At 37.3% G+C, this 22,129-nt stretch overlaps 1 protein-coding gene across 2 annotated transcripts in view; it reads right to left on the bottom strand.

Moving 5' to 3' along the window:
- LOC124158818 overlaps nucleotides 1-22,129 on the bottom strand; it is a 347,990-nt gene that overhangs the window by 129,618 nt on the left and 196,243 nt on the right. The window lies entirely within an intron of this gene.

Below are 22,129 nucleotides of genomic sequence, written 5' to 3'. Positions count from 1 at the left end.
CACAACTTGAATGAGAAAATCCTAGATTTTGCGCCTGATAATCACACGCAGAACATCATTTACGAGTAGACTATCCGCAACGCAGCAAACGCGCTTGCACTACAAAAATCCATACAGAAATTGATAAACGTTTATGCCATAATCAATCAATTTATTTTTAGCTAATTCAAGATAAGGCTCAAAGCACAAATTTCAATACATCAAGGGAGAGCCTCGACATACTCTAACGAATATTCCAGGGAGGCGAAGATAAGATAAACGCACGACTGGTAGGTTTTCTTTGCTATTACATTACAAATTCTTATCAACAGAAAATTTCTATGGCCTAATTTCGAAGTTAAAGAAAATTCAGGATTTCCAGCGTGACGGACATTCCAAGTGGGCGGCTAGTTTCTATCACCTGGGTCACACATCGCACAGCGGGGATGTTTTTGTTCCCAATGTCCTAATTTTACCATTAAAATGAAATAGTGCGACTGATTTGCCATAGTGAAGTCACTAAATGACCATTTTTTCATGGTACATAGATGTAAGAGTTTCGATTCAACCCCATCAGACCAGATTTGATTTAGAAAGAAAAAATATAGTTTTTTAATATTAACTTTTGCCAAATACGTACTTCAAAGGTGAATCAGTAATTTTAAAAAAATTGATAAAATTTAGAATTTAAAAAATGAAATTCCAATATCTTGATCATAGGGTCCCTAGGGTAGCCAGAAATGGCCATTGAGATCCACAAGTTGACTGTAAACGCGAGTCCAATGTGTTGGACGCCGGGTGTGAGAGGGTTAGTGGGAAAGAAATAAAAAGCAAAGAGAAAAATTAAAAAATGCACCGATAAATAGAAGAGTTTTTTTCAATTCAATTTTAGCGTTCAAATGAACTTCCGCAAAGTGGAGCCTCAGACGATAAAGGTAGGGCTTAGAGGATTTTAGATAGGCACCACGGCACCATTAAAAGAGAGGCCACTGTGGGGTAGGGAAGCTCACCTCGTGAGTGGGGGTATATGCACCCACCCGTGGATAGCAGAGGTGGCGGGGAGAGCTAGAGTGGTGGTGAAAGCGGAAAGGAAGCAAGGGTGGTGGAGCCCCCAAGGGTTTTCACTCTCGACGGTGACGTCATGACCAATCGATTGTTTCGCCGTGAAGACGCCGCGCCATTGTTCGGTAGCCTCCCGTGCGAGATGAATTTTTTCCCGCCTCGAACAGATGGACTCGATAGATTAACATAACTCTAGTGTGTAATGGACGGCGTTGATGCGTGGAATGTTGCGATTGCAAAGAACCCCGGAACTGGCGGAAGAGAAACAAAAAAAAACTTCCTGTTGTATCATGCTTTCGGCATGTTTTCCCGCCACGGCTTCGCTAAGATGACCGCTCAATTCGCTCGATGATGGAACCGCCCCGAGAGTCAAGAGAAATTCAATTCACCAAAACAGGGTTACCTGAAATAAATTCATCTTTGTGGCTGCAGATTTTCTCACGCTACGGAACGGTCCCGATCATGACTTGACTTCCTTCATAGAGAGTTTTGAAAATGTAAGAGGGCAGTTAAGTCGATAAGTTAACTAATTTAGTTTTCCTCACACCTTATTTCAACAGCACGCACTTATTTTCCCACAGTAGTATGAAAATATATACTTACATGCACGTCATGCAGGTTACGTGATTTTCATCTACCGGTTCTGACATTAATGAAGTTGGGAAGCCGACGACGCTTTGAAAATACCGCACGCCAAGTAGTTTGGCAAAACAATTATCATAATTTCATGCATCAGATATAAAGAGTAAGGACCGATGAGTATCTAGTTGTCGGCAACCTATATATCCATTGCTTTTAGCTATTATTGGCATGTATATCATTTGGGATAGGTTTCTGAGTCACCAATATGAAAATTTGAATAAGTGATAAAAAAATTCACAGTTATTTTCTTTATTGTAGTTTCTATGAAGATTATTTTCCTCTTATTTATTCAATCGTCGACGTAATAAGTTCACGACACATTAAACTGCGTGAATTTAAGTCATAAGGTAATATTTTGAGGGATATAATGGCAGTATGATGAATACTCCTCCTCGGTCGATTCTTTTATTGATAACCTTTTCGCACTTATACCAGGAAGCATTGAAAATATGATACTCAGTCGTTACTCTTCATATCTGAACATGACATTATAATAATTTATTTACCGAAGCCATGTCAAGTAGTCCCTCACGAAATGCAGTCAGCACTAAACCACAGTCGTTTATAGCCGCTGTCGTTATTAATAATTGCCATAATTTCAACAAAGATATATAAATGATAAAATGAAAGAATTTGGTGAAAAAAGTGAAAATTTATCTTCAGATACAAATATGTTTGAGAAATCAGGTTAAATATCGTTGAATAAAAAATGAAACGGTTTTCCAGATCGATTCTCGTAAATTTTCCTGAATCTGGATAGGTCCTAGATTACTTTCCATAAACCTATAATAAGAATAACATGGGCTAGGCGCTTTCTTAAAAATTGACATTTGCCAAAATATTATGGAAAAGAATTTCACTTTTAAATCTAAAAATATTTGCACGATATCAGAGCCGATTGAAATCGAAAGGGAAATATTATTTTTTTCCCAAAACAGGGTCTACGGGTAAGAATAAACTTGAGGCTGAAAAAAGTCACGGGGCAATTTCAATCGGTCTTCGTGACGTCTCGGCTGGGGGAACGGGATGAACGGACCAGGGCGACGGCGACCAAGGAGAGCAAGAAAGAAACGGAACGTCCCGTCGTGGAAAAATCGCTTTTGATAACAACGACGACGGAACAAAGGACCGTGGGAGAAAGAGGATGCGACCGGCAACGCCCACTCTCCGTGGGAAAGCGAAATGCAACACACGGGGCGGAACTCAGGAAAGGATTGCACGAAGCCTTCTCGGGTCAGGGCGTCCGTTCTTACTGAATAAGAAATGTCCTCTCGCACACACCTCCTCCTCAAGAGATCCACGAGGTCCAAGGGCTTGGTTCATCAAAGTCTATGATTCAATCAAACCAAATCCGTATTACTATTTTAACCCTTAATAACCCAGTGTTGCTTCTAAGCAACATCAAAAATGCATAAATTTTTAGCCCTTTTTGGGGAATATCAAAACTACACATTATTTTGTGGTGTAAATTTTAATGACGAATTATTTAGCTACCATGATAAACATGATTTGATGGAAAGTTTTCAAAATGAAAAATCTTGAAATTTGATTTCTCCCTGAAGTAGCTCTGGGTTATAAAGGGTTAAGATATCTAGCGACCGATTCCTAAGCCAGGTTTACTGGTAGAATTTTTATGCTATAGTAGTCGACTAAAATGCTCGACTTGTGCGAAAGGATAATGACTGGGAAGTTCTCAGTAGACATTAGTGCCCGAAGAGTGCTTAACGATCACTGTCCACGCGTACAAGTCTAACATAATAGTCGAATGCTATAGCAGTCAACTTCGAGGAGTAAACCAGGCTTAAGAAATCGAACTACGGAAAAAAAGTCAACCCAGAAATTTAAACGCTTGAGACGAAAATAAAACTTGTTTCCATAAGAAAACGCCAATTTATTTTATTCTTTTTAATAACAGTAGCTCAAATTTACATGCTGCATCGAAGCAAATGTGTGTATCATTCAGTGTCCGAAAGTAAGGCGTAGTGAAAGCAAGGCTGTTGGGAAAAATTGTCATCAGAAATTTCACTTTCCCTTTACCCCTGTTCCCTTTCAGTTGACACTACTGTTTTCAAGGCTAGTGGTGTCACAACATAAACCTTTTACCTAGCGGTTCTCAAGCCAGGAACATAGCTGTCAATTATCCGGTCATCACGGAAAATTTAGCGGTAACTTTCCAGCGCCAGCACCGGTGTAAATGACAGTAACGCATTTAATCTCCTTGTTCATACAATTGAGCTAATCTAGCTCGGTCATGTCAACAAGGAGGTTACGACGGATGGCGATCTCTATCTGTCCTAATTATAATTACCTACTCCAATTATTATGTAACAAAATCATAATAAGATTCTCTTACGTCAAGGAACTCGAACTTTATGCATGCTGACATATGCGGCATCTTTGAAAAAATAGAGGCAATATATTTCGCGGGATACCGTACAGATATTGCGAGTGGGGAAAACTATCCCATCTGACAGTCTTCGTAAAGTGCTCTGGTTTTGTCAGTCAGGGCGAGGTACCGCTCTTATAAGATTGTAAAGGTCACGCGGGGCAAACGAGATGAGGATAGAACGGGGCTCATGTTTTAAAGAACAGGGAAGAGCAGGATGGCTTCAGCAAGAGAGAAAAAAAACAGTTCCCTCCCGTCAAGATGGATAAAGCCCGGCCGTTGCAGGGCGTTTCGACACTGACATTTGGCGTTCTCTCCGAGACGAAAGGGCAAAATGAAATGGACTTGGTAGCATCATCAATAGCCGATGCCAATGCTACGACGTAAGTCATACTTGTAAGATCCCTCACATACACACCGATTGTCCTGGTTAATGATGGTAAACTTCGACATAATTTCGCTTCCCTAGGACGCTTTGATAATCATATTTTCACGCATAAATTGATTCTGTTCATTTTTTAATCACAAATCCATCTAGAAATGATTAAAGAGTTTAAAAATTGAGCATAATATCACATAAATATGTATATAACTGTTATCATACACGTTTCATACAACTAAACCTGTTTTGTGGAAAAAATGTTGCTATTTAAGGACTACATTCTGTGCACATATAAAATATAATAATGATAATATTGTTTCCAACCACCTGCCAATTGAAAAGAAAGCAAAATTCCATGAATCAATGGCTGGAACATTGAAGGTTATATAAAAAAGAGTGATAGTAAAATTGTAAAAAGTTCTTTGTCCCACGAGTATTTTTTAAACTGAGGGCTCATAAATAAATTCGGAAAAGTCTGCGGCTTTAGAATAATAATGCATCCATGCGCTGGAGAAAGTAATAACCAAAATTAGATTTACGTTCAAGGTGAATAAGTGTTGCAGCAATAATTCATACATTAGTAGCGCATGAAACGGGCCACCTAAAAATTATAAACTATATCTGTATCGTTCAAACAAATTTTGCTCTTGGAGGACTATAGCCTGTATCATACCTACCTACCGTACATATAAAATATAATTATGATAATACAATGCCTGTGGAATAACGTACCGCTACTGCGAGACCGAATTGTGACGATTTTTCATCCCAACAACGAACAAGCGCACGGCAATTCCATTCTGGAGGCAAAATGACATAATAGCCGTATTATAACATTTAAATAATAGCAGACGAGAAAGCGCATGTTTTCGCGTTTCCTACGACTATCTTGCCGAGGAAAGCTAAGATGCATCAGATCTCTATGGGATGAATGGTTAAAAAAATATTCGCCCGAGAAGATATCATGCTGGTGGAGTACCACGTTCTACATCACCAAATCACTCCCATAAGTCATGCGATTATGATGCAAAACATGCTCCGCCCTTGCTGTATGCGAAACATTAAAAAATGAAGGAGCGGACAGAAGTGGGGAAAAGTGGAGTGGCTCAAATGGTAACGCATGCACGATGTCAAAAGCCTCCGTGCGTATTAATTTACGACCGCGGTACGGAACTGGAGCGAGAGGCATGAGCAAGTGCAGTTTTTCTCCGTCGCAGAGGAAAAGGCAATATTGAGCTAGGTTAACGGTTTCCCGTTCCCCTCGGTGGTGTTGTACGCGAGATGTTAATGGTAAAGCATCCCAACAACGTACTAGCGCACACGGTAATTCCCTCCTGGTTGGCACACATACCCGTTTCGCCCCACATTGCCTGATGTGCTTAGCATGGATGACCCAAAGGTCACCCAACCACCACCATCACATTAAATAGGAATGCATCGACAAACTCTATCGGCAGCATGCACTTCAATTAAGAACTGACACCCTTTTGCGGGGTCGCTAAACTCTTAACCATTTCTAACCCAGACCTGTTCCTGGGAGAAATCAAATTTCAAGATTTTTCATTTTGGAAACTTGAAAATTTTACACTCAATGATAATTATCCTAGCAGCTAAATATTTCGTCATTAAAATTTACACTACAAAGTAATATTTAGTATAGATATCTCCTAAATACAGCAGAAATTTTAAACATTTTTGAAGTTGCTTAGAACCAACATTGGGTTATAAAGGGTTAAAACGTGCATTACGGGACGCATCGATCCCGCTAGAACAATATATTTTCGTGACGATTTAAAAAATGTGGTCTATCATCTTGAATTTATTTAATTTATTTATGTCCATACCACCATGCCACACATATCTGTCTGTGCACATATCAAATATAATATTGGCTGATCCGGGTCTTCAATCTGATCTTTTAAATCCGGGTCTTCAACAAATTTAACAATTACACGTGCACGAACATCCATGTCCGTAGGGGGAAACCATACTCGCCGGGTTCGAGTCCTTCTAGGCAGAATATTGAAAGGATCACAGGTAATACGAGGTTTTTTGCTCTAACTCTGCAACAAATACTGATATCTGGTGCATTGAGAATAAGCTATAAGATTTGAATGAAATTTAATTTTTACACCACTTAATTAAGTAATAAAAGTAGATGTAATCGATATCATCCTTGTACAATGAAAATTTTTCTAGATATCAGTAAGCAATATTGAGCTTTATACAATTCAAAAAGGTTGAGGCATCTATGATCAAAACGAAATTTGGCCCTGATTAAATTCAAAATGATGTCACAGGAATTTGATAAATAGACGATTAATACATAAGATCAACGTGTGATAACTATAATTTGGGATGAGGCGATATCAAGGAAAAAGATGACTATTCCCGGGAAGAATAAATGAATTTTAGAACCTCTATGAACACAAAAACTTGCTTCAATCACTTATTAATTGACTTTTATTCTTGAGATACTATCAATGATGCTAAAAATTCCATTTTGCACCCCTTGAAAGCTAGGGATACTGGAATGTTTGTGAGGAACGTAGAGGCCCGAAACAAAGACCTCTCGTACCAACGGCATACTTCGCCTTGCATTCCGGTGGGATCTCCAAGCCACGGATGGACTCGAGCAAAGAAACGGATGGCTCTGAATGGTAAAGTCGTGCGACCGTCTCCCATCTCATCCCCTCCTATCGTGCAGATGGTGGGAGAGATGATGAGTAAAAGCGCAGCGGGTCAATACTTTGTGATCCCTAACACCCGAAAGCGCTTTCACTCCCTCTGAGGAAGACACAGAGGAAAAAAATAATCGCCGCGATCCGTTGAAAATGTGCCTCTGGTGGAGAGGCGCCAAGGATTGGAAATGAGCATGACGGATCAAATGGGTGCGACGGGTGAAGTCAATTACGGTGCGACTCCAATTAAGGGGACCTGCTGGGGGTATCTACCAGATAAACGTTGTTTCCTTTACATGTGGCCAAAGTTATTTCATTTACTGCCCGCTAAAATAAAAAAAAAAATTAAATCACCAAATAAAATGTTAAGACTAGCCAAAGATTGGCTTTTCTCACAAGGAATAATTGACTATTTACTTTGGTGTAGTATCTTTAAAACACTCATGTATTGTTTACTGCATTATTATTTTCTTTTATCGGTATCCAATTTTGTCATTTGATGTTGGCTCAATTCTGGTTCTATGACCTTGGAAACCACTTAAAGCTCTTTTCTTTGTTACCTTGTATTCAGCTGTAAAACCAAAATGTAGGAGTAAATAAATTATTATTATTATTATTACTATCAAATAAACGGATAATTGGATGACTCAGAGAATGGTGATTTCTCAGCAAAATTAGCATCGTAAAACAAAAACACTACAATGCGAAAGACAGTAATAAACAACATTCAATACAACACAAAAAATGTTTAAATTTACGCGGACTTATTATTTCACCAAGGTAATGACTCTATAGGATAATTGGATGCCTAAAAAAAAGGTGATATCCCAGCAATAAAAAAAATGAACATTGCGTCTGGCAGTAATACACAGTACCCATCGCAACACATTTTTCCTATATCTCTGCGAACTTATTATTAAGACTATATAATGGCAATAACATAAGCGTATTATGGCTTTAACATATGGCTATAAAAATATAATATAGCAATAACAAATGACTAAAACATAAGATAAATTTAATCAAAGCTCTTGCCTTGTGTGATTGATCATTCTTTCAGTTTTGGAATGATATTTATGCTAAGAGTTTAAAACGGTATTACCGTACACCAGTTTGCATTGGTTTTTCCAAATACATCCATGTTTGACACCAGGACACATTCATTACTGAGAAACGTAAGCTCTGCCCTTTAAGAGCAAACTGCGCACAGTCCATGAAATGGCGCCAATTAAAAAGAAGAATGAGGTCACAGGCATAAATAGTAGGTGGACTGAGGTTTGCGTTTGGAACATGTATTTGATTTACGATAATACAGAGCAAAAACTAAAACAGCTTACAGCCAACAATGGGTCCGACTCGATTCCTTTTACTGAGTATCCCATTGTGATTAAATTAGGGTGTTTAATGATTTGGGAACCAATCCGGAGTAGAATACCATCAGAAATAAATGTCATTAAAATGAAATTCACGAGTAAAACGCAATGAAATCTGATATAAATCTCTCTTATCCAAGCCGTTCTTTACTAAACGCCTTAATGTCAAATAACAGATAGAAAGTTTTAAAAAAAGCACAAAGATGGCAATATTCCACAGGTTTATTTTCCGTACAACGCGTTTCGACCGTTAGGCCATTATCAAGTACAATAATGAATGGTTGGTTTTGGGGTTGCATTACGCCTGGTTCTGTTACTTTTAAACAGATAGAAAATTTTGAAGGTCAGTTTTTTAATCTGAAACGTGGCCAATTCCCAACCGTTTCGATCCCTCGCGTAAAAACAACGGACACGTGTACCTATACTAACTATTTACTTCCCATTCTTTAATGCAAAATTTTGTAGACTTCTTCATTTTCTGCCAAATTTATTTCGAGAAATTACGTTTCAACCCGCAGTGTAATCTGCTGGGTGAGCATTATTGTAAAATGAACTAAATATAAACATAATAAAATAAAAATAAACAGACAATGTCGTTAAGCAAATTTGTACTTTATATTTTTCTGGAGCATCAATGTTTTAAAAAACGAAGTAATAATTCAAAAATAACTGAAATATAATTAAAATATATAATTCAATTAGAGTAAAGAACTTATCTAACTAACTAAAAGAGAAAAGAAAAGAAAAAAAGAAAAAGAAAGAAAAGAGAAAAAAGATAGTAAAGAACTTAACTAACTAAAGGCTGCTTATCGAGGGCTACCGGGTTCATATCCAGTGTGATGGCTTCAGACACCCCAAATCAAAAACTCCCGAGTGGTGCGAGGAGATTCAGGGAAAGATGCTGCTCCCTCCACTCCGAATGAGTTTATTTCACACATCTGTGACCTATTCTAGGGTGAGCTCTATCCTCTGCTTATCCAAAATAACCTTCGGGTTGAAACACTGAGTGAATGTTGTTGAAATGACACATTGCAATATTTCCACTTATAGATTTATTTTACACAACGCGTTTCGTCGTTACAACGACATTTTCAAGTGTGACAAAAGTCTTAAAGATTTTCCTTCAAGCACCAAGATATATAAGGAAAATCTTAAATATTTCTAAAATCTAAAAAATGATTGTGACAAAAGTCTTAAAGATTTTCCTTATATATCTTGGTGCTTGAAGGAAAATCTTTAAGACTTTTGTCACACTTGAAAATGTCGTTGTAACGACGAAACGCGTTGTGTAAAATAAATCTATGAGTGGAAATATTGCAATGTGTCATTTCAACAATATTACGAACTTCCACCACATCGTGCCTAACATTATACAAGATACTGAGTGAATGACTTAATTTTTGCAAGCATGAAAAGAGGATACAATTTTTTCCGAGGGAAGACGACGTGGGAATTCCACTAACTTAATCACAGACATAGGATACGGTACACCGAGGAGAATAATTGATTCCTGAGTGGTTGAATGCTGCGTCGCTCTGATAAATATAAGACCTGAGGGACGCGCATGTGAGGCGGGGCACTCTGCGATGTGGCGATGAAGAGAGTGAGTGAATTCCAGCGGGCGCTCCATTCGTAGCGGGGTGTGGAGACTAGAGTCATGGGACGGTGGAGAGTGCGAACACGAACATACGAACACGTCTACTACGCTTGCCTCTGAACATCACCCTCAGCCTTCAAAATTATGTAAAATACCAATGTAATAGAAACACTATTATCGAGTGTATACTCTGACAGAACTAGAGTAAATACACTGGGCATTCATCCTCATAAATATTCAACATTCATCAAGCTACTTGTCGAGTTAAGCAAACTAAGAAGGTTATTTTACGCTATTAACGAGTTAATGATTTAGTAATACCTGAAGAAATACCCGGGGAATGTATTCGACTCTATGTTTAGCATTCATAAAAATTCCTGCTTTTAATAAAATAGCTGGGTATACTCTAGACCGAATCTGATGTCAATAAACCCGCGCTATTTGTGGATATATGCAGTGGTGAAATGTAAAAAGAAATGAAGGTTACGTAATTCGAGGAATACGCTTTGGAGGAATCTCATTCATGGATACGATTTTAGAGATAAGTAATCAATAAACGGGGATTTTTCTTTCATTTAAAATTTTCACACCCAAAAAATTGCAATGGGTGAACGCTTCATTTAAATCGTAGAATGTTTCTTGTCTCACATGATAGTAAAGAACAAATATGGTAAAGCCTGGATTTGCAGTCATGTTTGACGGAGCACTTCCTCCGTTGAAAAGCATATTAGATGCATTAGTGCGGTGACCCGTTTTTAGTCGAAAAAATTATCATAAATTATATCATTAATTCATTAAAATAAATCTACTGATTAAGTTAGGTCTGCATTGAGTATTTAAGAAGTGTTCTCCACCCTCCTCGCCCTTCATGGACTCTTCAATTCATAATAAGACCTACTTTCTTTCACTCTAGCAAAAAACTCCTACTCCTCTCCCTCGATTGCCCAATATTCTCTACTATAACTCTAAATATACTCTAACACCGTTTATGCTGCCATAATGGCATTATTTATCAAAGTCGTGATTAAAAACGCAAGAGAAAATATGTACAAATAAATTCACAGGTAAGGAAAGAAAGGTTATTTATTTACAAATACTCCTCCCACAGGGTATTTGACCTTCCCCAATCAAAAAAGTAAGCATTCATCATAAACAGATAGTGAAAAAGAGACCAGACAGACTCGATTTTTCAAGTGATGACGCGATTTTAGTTCGAAAGAGATATACCGAGCGTGAGGTCAGAAGAAGTCGGGATGTAAAATAAAAGGAACAAAAGTGAACACTTTTCGCCGTGCAGAGCACGCTGAATTTATGGGAGTATTCCCCAACATGGCTCACGACTGCACAGTGCACTTATTTGCATATAAATTGCAGAGGTGTTTCCTCCACGCCGTAGCTATGGTGCGGGTGAGCTGCTTAAGAATCATTTTGCGCAGGTGTAGCTCAAAGCCATGCTTTCACTGAAGGCAGGCGTAAGTTAATACGATCACGACAAATAACGCATTCCACCAGATTACGTCAAGGTAGCGGTGATCGATATTTCTCGAAGAGTGCGGCATATCCTCCTACGATCGTAGCTTACAGCGTTTTTAATGCCAGAAGGTATCTATCAAACATGGCTATGAATGCATACGGAACCTAAGTAAAACACTGCGTATCACTTTTTCCATTCGTACACTACCTCGAAACATATATCGAGTAATACAATTTGAAGCTTAATAGAATTTTATTTTTTCTATTTATTTTATTAATCGTCTTACTCTACAGAAGTTGTGGGAAAGTAAAAGGGTGAGAACATATTCGTAGAGATTCCAAAGGAAGTTCCGGGTGACAGAAAAAACATCAAGCAAAAAACTCTTTTTCGTAGCCTAAGCAAATAGAACAAAACTGTAGGCATTTAATTTTATTTTTGCTTATTCGCGATCAAAACTCACCTAGATATTTAAAAAACAATAAATCTCATTGCGAATTAAATTATGAAATTCGGCGAGGAAATATTATTTACTTGGACTGCATTCATACCTAGAACTCACATCAGTAATCGTTCAAGTGTGCCACCAGATACAGAAAAAACGTATTTGAAGTGCAAAAGGTATGATTTCCGACCAGAATCGTAAGAATGAGGTTCAATTCCCGGAAAAATTGAATGATTTTTCCACAACTAATTCTAGGCATAGAGAGTGTGCGTAAATCCATTTGCTTGTGTAATACTAAAATGTTGTGGGTACATTAAATCTCCATCAGATAAAACGTTCCACATCAAATAAAATTACCTTTCAAGCCAACCAAGCGTTTTCTCCATCACACATGAACACTGACCTTATTTTTTCGTTCACATTCTAAACTATAAATAGTTATGGGTATAAATAAAATTTAGGAGATTGCCACAACCGTTCGTATGTATGCATGAAGCTATGGTAGTCACTAAGACGATTTATATTGCCTAAATTTCGCGGCGAATAAAAACTGAAGGTGGAAAATTCTTGCATTCCAGACAACTTGTTAAACTCTCCTTTATTATACACTAGTTTACTTAATTGAAACTTCTAAAAAAATCACAATTTTAGCCTTTAGCTCCATCATGTTATATTTTACGCTAACCAGACGTAATTTAACCCACACAAAGTATTTATTTTATTATAAAAAAATTAACCGTTCTAACATGAAAAGATACTCATAAAATAAAGTTAAGGTTAATTATTTATTTATGTAGTTCAAGTTATTTATTACTAGAACTACTTTAATTATAACCCGACAGGATTTGTTTAGGCCAATATTATTGCGCAACAGAACGAGCTTGGGGGAAGGAAAATCGTATTAACTACGGACCAACTACTCTTCGACTTTTCTGCCACCTCCATCACAAAACACTTGGAGTTTAACGACCCTGCACATGCAAAGCATTTCTTCCTGCATGCTCCAGTTTCCAATTGGAAATCACTCGCCCGCTCTCTTGCCCGTTCCCAATCGTTCACCCCAAAGGAAACCTAGTTAGGGTGAGCGTTGAATAGATGAAATTCCTGGAGGCTGTCACGCAATTAACTAAACACACTATCGTCATTCCGTTGCGAAAGATACAAGCAAAAATCCAAATCACCGTAAATTTAAAAAAATATTACCAACAGTATTTAAAACAAACACAGTGAATATGCCCACATCACAGAGGTGATTTGGGTGCTACTATTTACACTAGTTCCTATTGCCCCAACATTAGTACCTTCAGCTTGTTTTAGCGCGCTGCCAAAACATAATTTACAAAAAAAAATATTTTTACTCAACTAAAAAAGTTCCTCGCAGCCTTAACGAAGGAGTGCAGTTATCATAATCAGAGAAGAAGCGTTAATACCTTCTAATGAACTATATATCGTGATGGACTACCTTAAAATAGAAAAAAATACCTTTAACATGATAAACATTTTTCCCAATTGATGAAGATAAAAAAACTTGAATCTAAGAAAGAAATAAATTGGTCTCAACTTAGTAATTAAAACCGCAAAGAACTTTGCTCCTTTTTATTTCTGATCTGAAGTTATTAGTCGAGTCTCTACCTATAATGGTAATTACTATGATATGGCAATATCTAAAAGGAATGCAGAGTTGCATTTTGGAGTCCATCTTATACTATTTTGTAATGGTATTCGATCTTTAAGGTCATATTTTTAGTTACTTTGCAGTTCCATCTTCTTAACTTCGACTCGAAACACATCTATATATTTATTGGAAAAAATTTATGCAGAACGATGAAACTGAGAATTTTTTTAGGTATTTTCTAATCCTCAATGATAACAGCATTGGTATGTCCTAGTATTTTAAGGCTGAAAAAAGGCGCTTGCTAACTGCAATGGCTATAAAATTTTCAATCACATTATGATTTAAGTTGATTTTCTGGTTTCCAGAGAGGCCTTTTTAATGTCCATTTTAAATTAATTCTTCCTAAATTTACAAAATAATTCATTCTACACTTAAAACACCATTGTGTGGAATTTATTATATCAAAGCAGGATTTCTCCTCGATCAGATCAAAAAAAGTTGAAAATATGCTAAATTTAAGATTTAAATCAAGTAAGCCTCACATATTTTAATTATACTCGAATACCTATATGGCTTTTTGGTGAATTTTACAACGCATAATTTGTTTAAGATATAATCATGAATATGCACATAATTTAAGGAAATCGTTCGTCAGGCAATAGCTTGAGTTATTTTCCCTCGAATGATTTTTTTCTTGTACCAAGTTATGGGTGCGTACAATGTGACGTAAGAGAAGATACGTTTGAGAATCACGGAATGTTAAGCTGCTTCGCACCGCATTTGGCTTCATAGGAAGAGAGTTTATTTCGACAGATAAGGTTCACCGCTATTAAGTAATCCGGAAGAATATCCTTCCGTTCTCTCCCGTTTACGTATCAAGTGTTCCGATCGAGCTTTCTCCGCCGATTCCACATTTTTTTTCCTTTAGAAGAGCCGTGGACTACCTTGTTATGGAGAGACTCAATCCATAGGTGCTCCTCTGGAGAAGAAACTAAGTGAGTGAACCGTTCAACTCTGAATTTACCTCCCCTAGAGCTGAGAAAAGCATGCTATTCGTAACGAAATGCCCAAGGAAAAAATATAAAAGATGATGAGCAGCAGGAAAAAAGTAGCGGTCACCTTAACCACTAGCTTGGCGCCACGCAATACAGGATTAAATATTCGTCATGCGGGACGGTTACATTTTCTGTGTCATACTCGAGATCGATTGCATAATGCCTGGTTAACTTGAACGTTGCCTTAACATGATAGTCTTCATGTGAAATTAATATTCCATCTATCGATTGAGTGTTAGTGAATAAGCCCGATTTAAACTTAATTTCTTAATAAAGTTAAATAAATTAGTAAATTCAAAACATTTCAATCAGAGTGAAAAACATATTTTCGCAAATTTCAGTAATTCACTGTTTACTACGCTCTCCTTACATGCTCTACCAGGATAGATCATTAGTCTTCAGTATTGAAGGAATCTTAAAAAAGAATTAGATTTTAATGAAAGACCTTCGTAATAAAACTATGCATCCCTCAAATATTGCTCAAAAAGTTTATTATGACACCATTAAACAAGTCCATCTTTATGCTCAAAATTCAGTGCTGGAAATATTTGATACCGGTTCAGAGAATATATTTTTCCGTATATGGGTGCGTGATATCGAATAAACATCGTGCTTTTTCAGATAGCGGGATGGAAAAAAGAAGGCACAGTGCTAGATTGGAGAATATACTCATTATTCGATGTCTTTCTAACACCAACTACTCAGATGGTAAATTATATAGCCAAAGTATAGATATCTATCCGGTCACCTAGTTGTCTTATGTGCACTATCACACTTTTTATTTGCTAAAGTTGACCTTGGAATGAATAGCGTGTGGCCAGAAAACGATTTCGGCGCTTTAATCAAAGTTTACTCATAAAAATACGGTTTATGATACATTATAAATTCAGAGAGAGTCCATTAACAGTTATTAAATTAAATAACAAAAATCTACCGAAATTCATTGATTCAGGATAATTTTATTAAGACAACAATTGAACGTCCTTTTCTGCCTGAGGGTCTACACACAAAACATCCCCCTGGGCACTCAACTAGCGACGGCTGTACCCGAGAAACGTGTTTCACTTAGTCGGATAAAATCAGAATTTATTGACTGATATTCCAACTAGTCATGCAGTGACCAGATTCCACTATTAGACCTCATACCTACCGGAGACTTCAACGAGCGAATGCCAACCCAGTTAAATTTAGATAGCAAACCGACCGGAGACTTCAACGAGGGAATAGAAAGTAAGTGTAATACACGTATTTCCTTCCTTACACAGTCAACAAGAAAACCTTTCAGCATCGCAGGTGGTGGAGTGCGAATTACAACGATGACCTAACGTTCAACGAACTGAAAACTCCCGCGACGGACCGCAGAGAGATATAAAGACTTCTGGTTCCATCCGGACATCTATTGTGGCTATAAGACGGAATCGAGGAGGGCGCTACCAAGGCTTTTTAATGGCAGACTCACGCTCTCTCATGCCGGGCCCCTTCCACGCCATCGGCGGTAATTTTAGAAAGGTGACGCACCTGCAAAGAGCAAAAGGGTTGAAGGCGAAGGAATGGCGCTCCTCCTGCTATTACCCACCCTCTCTCCTCCAAAGATGCACCACTCCTTACTCCCTTTGCACGGCGTACGCATTTACTACCCTCTCCGGATCCTCTCTTACACTGTGGTAATAAGGGAGGGAAGAAGATTTAAAAGCATCGATATGACTTCCTAGGGAAGAAGAGTCAGGTGCTCCATCTTTTTTCCTCCACTCTACCACCGATTACCTCAGTATTTTCCTCAACCGACCTTTTTCCCACAATTCTTCTTGGAGCTCCCCAGAAGGGGAACATTACAGCAGTTTCTACAGTTTCTTTCTCCTAAACCCTTCTCGTAGCCTTCTGATAAAAATGAAAAATACAAAAACTCGATTCATCACTTCACTTGGCACGATTAGTCACGTATGTCATTATATTGTATTTTATCTCTCAGAAACGTTCATTTTTAATTCCTTTCGCTAAAGAGGTCGGTAGGCAAAATGAATGGTTTCACGTAGAAAATAAAACTGGAATTTAGTCGAGAAAAAGTAGGAACATTTCTAATCAAAACGCAGTAAAAAGATGCTGGATTTCAAAACTAATTTTGTAGCTAACAAAGAGGAGAGTAAAAGAGCTAGCTATGGGTAAAACTTTGAATTAAAAAATAAATTCGCGTAGTTGAATGTAAAAAGTAACTCTGTATATCTTTAACACACTAATCAAGATAATTTTAAATTGAAAATCTTGGAAAAAATGAAGAGGAAGACTTTCAAAAGAACTGACATGAATATAAGAAATATGAATTGAGGGTAGAAAAATAATGAAAGATTTGAATAAATAAGAAGATACGATGGAATTATCACATAAAAAATCGACTGAATAGGTGTGGAAGTCATCATTGAGGACCTTTGATGCAAGTGTGGAAGATGATAAATGGGCTTTTGGTACAATGTATTACATTGCATAGCAAGTTAAAAATATCAAGTTGCATCGAATTTCATGCGGCACATCATCACCTTTAGTATCGAACAGAACGATACGGAAACGTCTAACATATCTGCGACACTAAGTATGATCTCTACCTTTACGTAGTTTGCGTCGGACGCATTGAAAAGGCACGCAGCCACGACTCTTATCGGCTCCTTCCATACTGAAAACCTAATCAATTACCCCTCAACTCGACAGGCGTCTCATCCTATTTCTCGGCGAGTAAATGGACTTCAAGAGAATACTCGAGAGACCAAGAGTATCTATCGAGGGAAGCGCTATTTCTATTGGAGACTCCGAATGGCGGAATGGAGGGTCAAGATTCTCCTCGAGTAGGCACTTGGTTCTTTTCCTTCGTGCAGCTGAGAGGAAGAATATGCATGTAGATGGGAGTCGAATAAACGATGAAAGGATAAAGGCAGAGCCCCGTGACTCGGCAAAATCGCCTACACCATGAATATCCGACGATGTCAATGAATTTAAATAGACATGATGCACAAAGGGAAAGCATTTCACTCAAACTCATGGTAAAGTACTTGGCATGTAAATAATTTATATCATCATAGCTATTTATTTATTAATTCAAATTTTTAAGTAAAATGAGCAATAAAATAATAAAGCTGAGATAACACAGAGAAAAACAGTTATTATGACAAACTTATTATATGAGCGAGCATTTAGGAGGATAATGGGATACCGGGTTTAACAGTATCAAACCATTCTCCTGATCGGATTAAGTAATGAAATACCATTTTTTAAATCAAATAAATAGTAATATGAGCCATAACATATATGTATTAAGCATGTCGCCATAAACCTGGAGCAAAACATAAAAAATACTGAGGTATATAAAGAACTGAATTATTGCAACATTGAGAATATTTCTCTATTACTAGTACGAATAGCAGAACGAATTTCACCAAATATAAAGGAAGAGAAATGCCTCGGAAAACTGTGGACAAAATACTCTTAAGTGGAGCTTGCGATCAAGACTTACAAAAAAAGTTGCTTCATGGCTGATTTATTGCTCAGAGTACGTTTGATAAAACCCAATTGTAGAATTGGAAATTGAATGCGCTTCGTAGAATCGGTTTATGATTCTGAACTCCTAAATAGCAATATGAAGTAAAAATTTTATGGCAGCAGAAATTGACTCCATATGTTTAAATTTAGGTACCTAACGGTGAATGTCATTATGAATACAAAGGATTACACAATCACTACACTCAGAGAGCTTTTATTTTGATAGCAATAAATTTGACAGCATTCATTTAAAGATAATATCGGTTACGGTCCTCACCAACCGCTACAGCATAGAATTTAATGTTTGAATATTCAAGTAAAGATAAAAAAGTTCAATTTGTAACCATGAAGTTCCTACAGAATCATACTAGGTGTGACTCAGCTTTGAGCACCTCTTTTAAAGGGAAACTAACAAGTACTTGAAAACAAAAAAATACACTACTTTCAGAAGTAATACTGCTTCTCTGAAACGAAATTTATCTACAGAGAACCCAAACCGCGGATTGGAGTTAGGAACTGTGGAAGGAGTTTTCGCTTACTGCACCATTATCTCCAAGATCCTCAAATTACACTTGAGAAAATCCTCAGAGAATCCGTTCTCAGCGTAGTGGTTGTCTAAAATGAAGACCCAGACTCATGGAGGTTATAAAAACAAGATAGCGCTAGGAAATAACGATCCTTTGATTTGAAGATGACCGAAACGTGGGCAATATGAAACGTGCAGTTGTATGCAATGCAATAAACATTCAGAGTTTACTCGCCACCGCTTTCAACAAGGTTTCAAAGTCCCGGAATCTTACATCACCTTAAATTCATTTCATCCGTATTTAGAAACCTTGAAATGTATGAACAAAATGATTTTAGTGCCCTCTTATGAATTTTCTCTGCTCTACTGTCAGTTTTATGGTAGCAATCTTATTCTCATAGGTGGATGGTTGATGGAAAAATAACTCGTAAGATCATCTTCGCTTCCAAAAATGAAATAAACTCACGCCCAAGTGCAATGAAAATGGAACAGGCTTATTTATCATCTGGACAAAAATACATAACGATATGAAATGTTGGAAAATAATCCTAACCGGAGAAGAAGAACAACTAAATGATAACTCCACTTGTATTTCACAACGGCACCCGACAAAAATAGCGATGAAACTGATTAACTATATGAGTATTGATAGATTTATGGTATGGAGCTGTTTTTATACTTAATTTCAAACCCCAATGGCATTTTACATTATATTTTCGGGTCATTCAATAAATATCATGAAATGACTTGGAATGAATTGAAAATTTTTTCCTAAACCATCAGAAGCGAAATCGAATAGAATCGAAGAAAACGTAAGTGTGATTACATGTTAATATGGTCCAGCATGCGCTGTTAACAAGTTTAAAACTTCATATTTACTCCTGATTCAGCTAAGTCAAACTGTCCTGAACAAGGTTTTACTCACTTGCAACCATGGCATGGGCAATGCTGCAGATGTTAACACGAATATGGTCGCGAGGGGAGTTCCCTACACTCCATACTTCTACCTTAACTCAAGCTAACGGAACCACTGCCTTTAAATATATCGTATGTATGAAAATGGAGGCAAGGGGGTACAAAAAAAGTCTACCACAACTTAGGTAAATTATGCATGACTTCATAACAGCGTGCCGATGGCCAACGTATAACTTTGGGTCATTAGGAGCGGAATGCTTTGGCATAAACCAAGGGGAAGCGTCAACAACCCAGCGCCTGCATTCCCAATATTGTATACGACTGTATCCATACCAAAAGAGTTGAGCCTCGCGCGTGGATTTCTCAAGTCCAATATTTCTATCGCATGACGATCCCGACTCACGGACGTGATTTAGTATCGTGATTCGGGCCTCGCGAGAGAGCATGCACGAACGGAGGAAGCGTGCCCGCATCGCAGTCGTTGCCCGAAAGAGGAGACGGTCGCTGTTTACCGGATCCTGGAAAGGGAGATTCCGTGCGCGAACTGACATTTAAAAGAGCTTCCATTTGATTCGAGTTTAAGGACACGATGGAGTCACTGAGCTCCATGGAGAACGAGGAAGCTGCGGAGTTCCGAACGAATGCCACGGCAATCCACCTAGGGTGGAAGGCTTCCGAAGTGCTTCCTAAGAAAAATTCAAACTATGAGGACGCATCATTTCTGCACGAAATATCGTATTGTGTTTTTCCGTAGAGTGCTACTCATTAAAAACCAAAATCAGCACATATTTGAAAAATGTTCTCTTTTACTGGCAGTCGTTCCTTCAGATAAATTGATAAATACCGATCGGAATACTACTAAACCCAATAGCGTAAATATGGGGGGAAAAGGAGGTAGATCCCCCCCAAAGCCTCAGAGAAAATTAATTTAAACTAGTATTATTTTAAAATTATTTTAAACTAATATTAATTTTAAATCTACCATTAATTCCATTTCCTACAATAATTCTTATCAGGACATAGCAGTTTTTTCTTTTTTTTTTCAAGAAATTATTAGGCAGTTTTGTAAACATTATAACAAGGGCGAAATTTAATTTTCAAACGAGATCTTGAACAGTCAAAAGCCGTCTAAGTTGTCAATTAAAACTTGGGGAACGACAGAAAGTAGAATATTTCTAGGAGAATGAATTTCATTGATATGTACGGCGTTGAAGCTAGTAAGTTATTATTTGTCTTATCTTGTCTTCTTTCATGGCGTATTTCTGAAGCAAAACTTAAACTATAATTAAAATATTCAAAATTTCAGAATACATTGACCGATAACACAACGTTACGTCGAACACTGTGTATACCATATTTAAGAAACGGATGCTAGAAAATAATTCAATGGAGGCACAAAAATGCATTTAATATAAATCATCATAAAAAATGACTTAGGGTAAGAAAATTAAAGAAAATCAGGTACATGAAAGATGAAAATAGACAGCAGCAGGTAAACTTTGAAAGATGAAGAATAAAGGCAACGAAGTGACCATCCGAGCTGATAGAATATTTTAGAGGAAGGCTGAGGTAATGGTAAGGCTATCATTAAGTTGAGGTCAGCCCTAAACTACTTGAATACGGCTATTTTCGCAAATTAAGGATCATTTACGTTGAAATTTATAAGACATTCATCGTTCCTTGGAGATGATAATCATAAAAGGCAATTTTAAATAATACTACTTCGAAAAAAACGAACAAACCAAATAGCTGCAACGCCGTACATATCAATGTAATACATCCTAGAAAAAGTTCACTTGCTATCGCTCCCAAGGTTTAATTACATAACTTTGGCGGCAATTGAGTATTTTAGATCATGTTTGAAAAATAAGATACACCCTTTCTGTTACGATTACAAAACCTGCTTAATAAATGCTTGAAAAAATGAGAGCATGTGTTGATTTTGTAATACAAGCAGATTTTATGCCTTTAGATGAAAAAACTCACAAGAAATTCAGCATTTTATTCATGAAACTAGTGCAGAGAACGTTTCTCCTTGGGGCTTGTATTTTTTTTCAAAATTTAGAAGCATCAATATTGGTATGACTTTCATTCAATGATGAAATTCGGAACATATTTTCTAGTACTTGAAAGGATAATAGAAACGTAGTAGTGATTCCAAAAGTTAAAATTTTTCAGAATCATTTATTTCCTGGAGTAAGTGAAAGACTTAGAAATTTATGCTCCAAAAATCCGCAATGAATTTTCGAAATTGAAATGTGGATGATCTTTCAATGTAGGGAACTACTTACCGCAATATTTCGCCATTTCAATATGCGAAGTCGAAAGGCAAGTTGCCCTTTTCTTGAGATTTGCGGTTACCAGCACAATGATACCCCGGTATTGAGGCTATTCTATAAATATCTCATGCCTACTTCGGAATAGGTTAGTAGTGAAGAGAAAACCTATTTCGGAGGGAATATTTCCTGTTCTACG

The sequence above is a fragment of the Ischnura elegans genome, chromosome 5, assembly GCF_921293095.1.
Source record: "Ischnura elegans chromosome 5, ioIscEleg1.1, whole genome shotgun sequence".
In the NCBI taxonomy this organism is placed as follows: Eukaryota; Metazoa; Arthropoda; class Insecta; order Odonata; family Coenagrionidae; genus Ischnura; species Ischnura elegans.
This window is presented reverse-complemented; position numbering and strand designations above follow the sequence as displayed.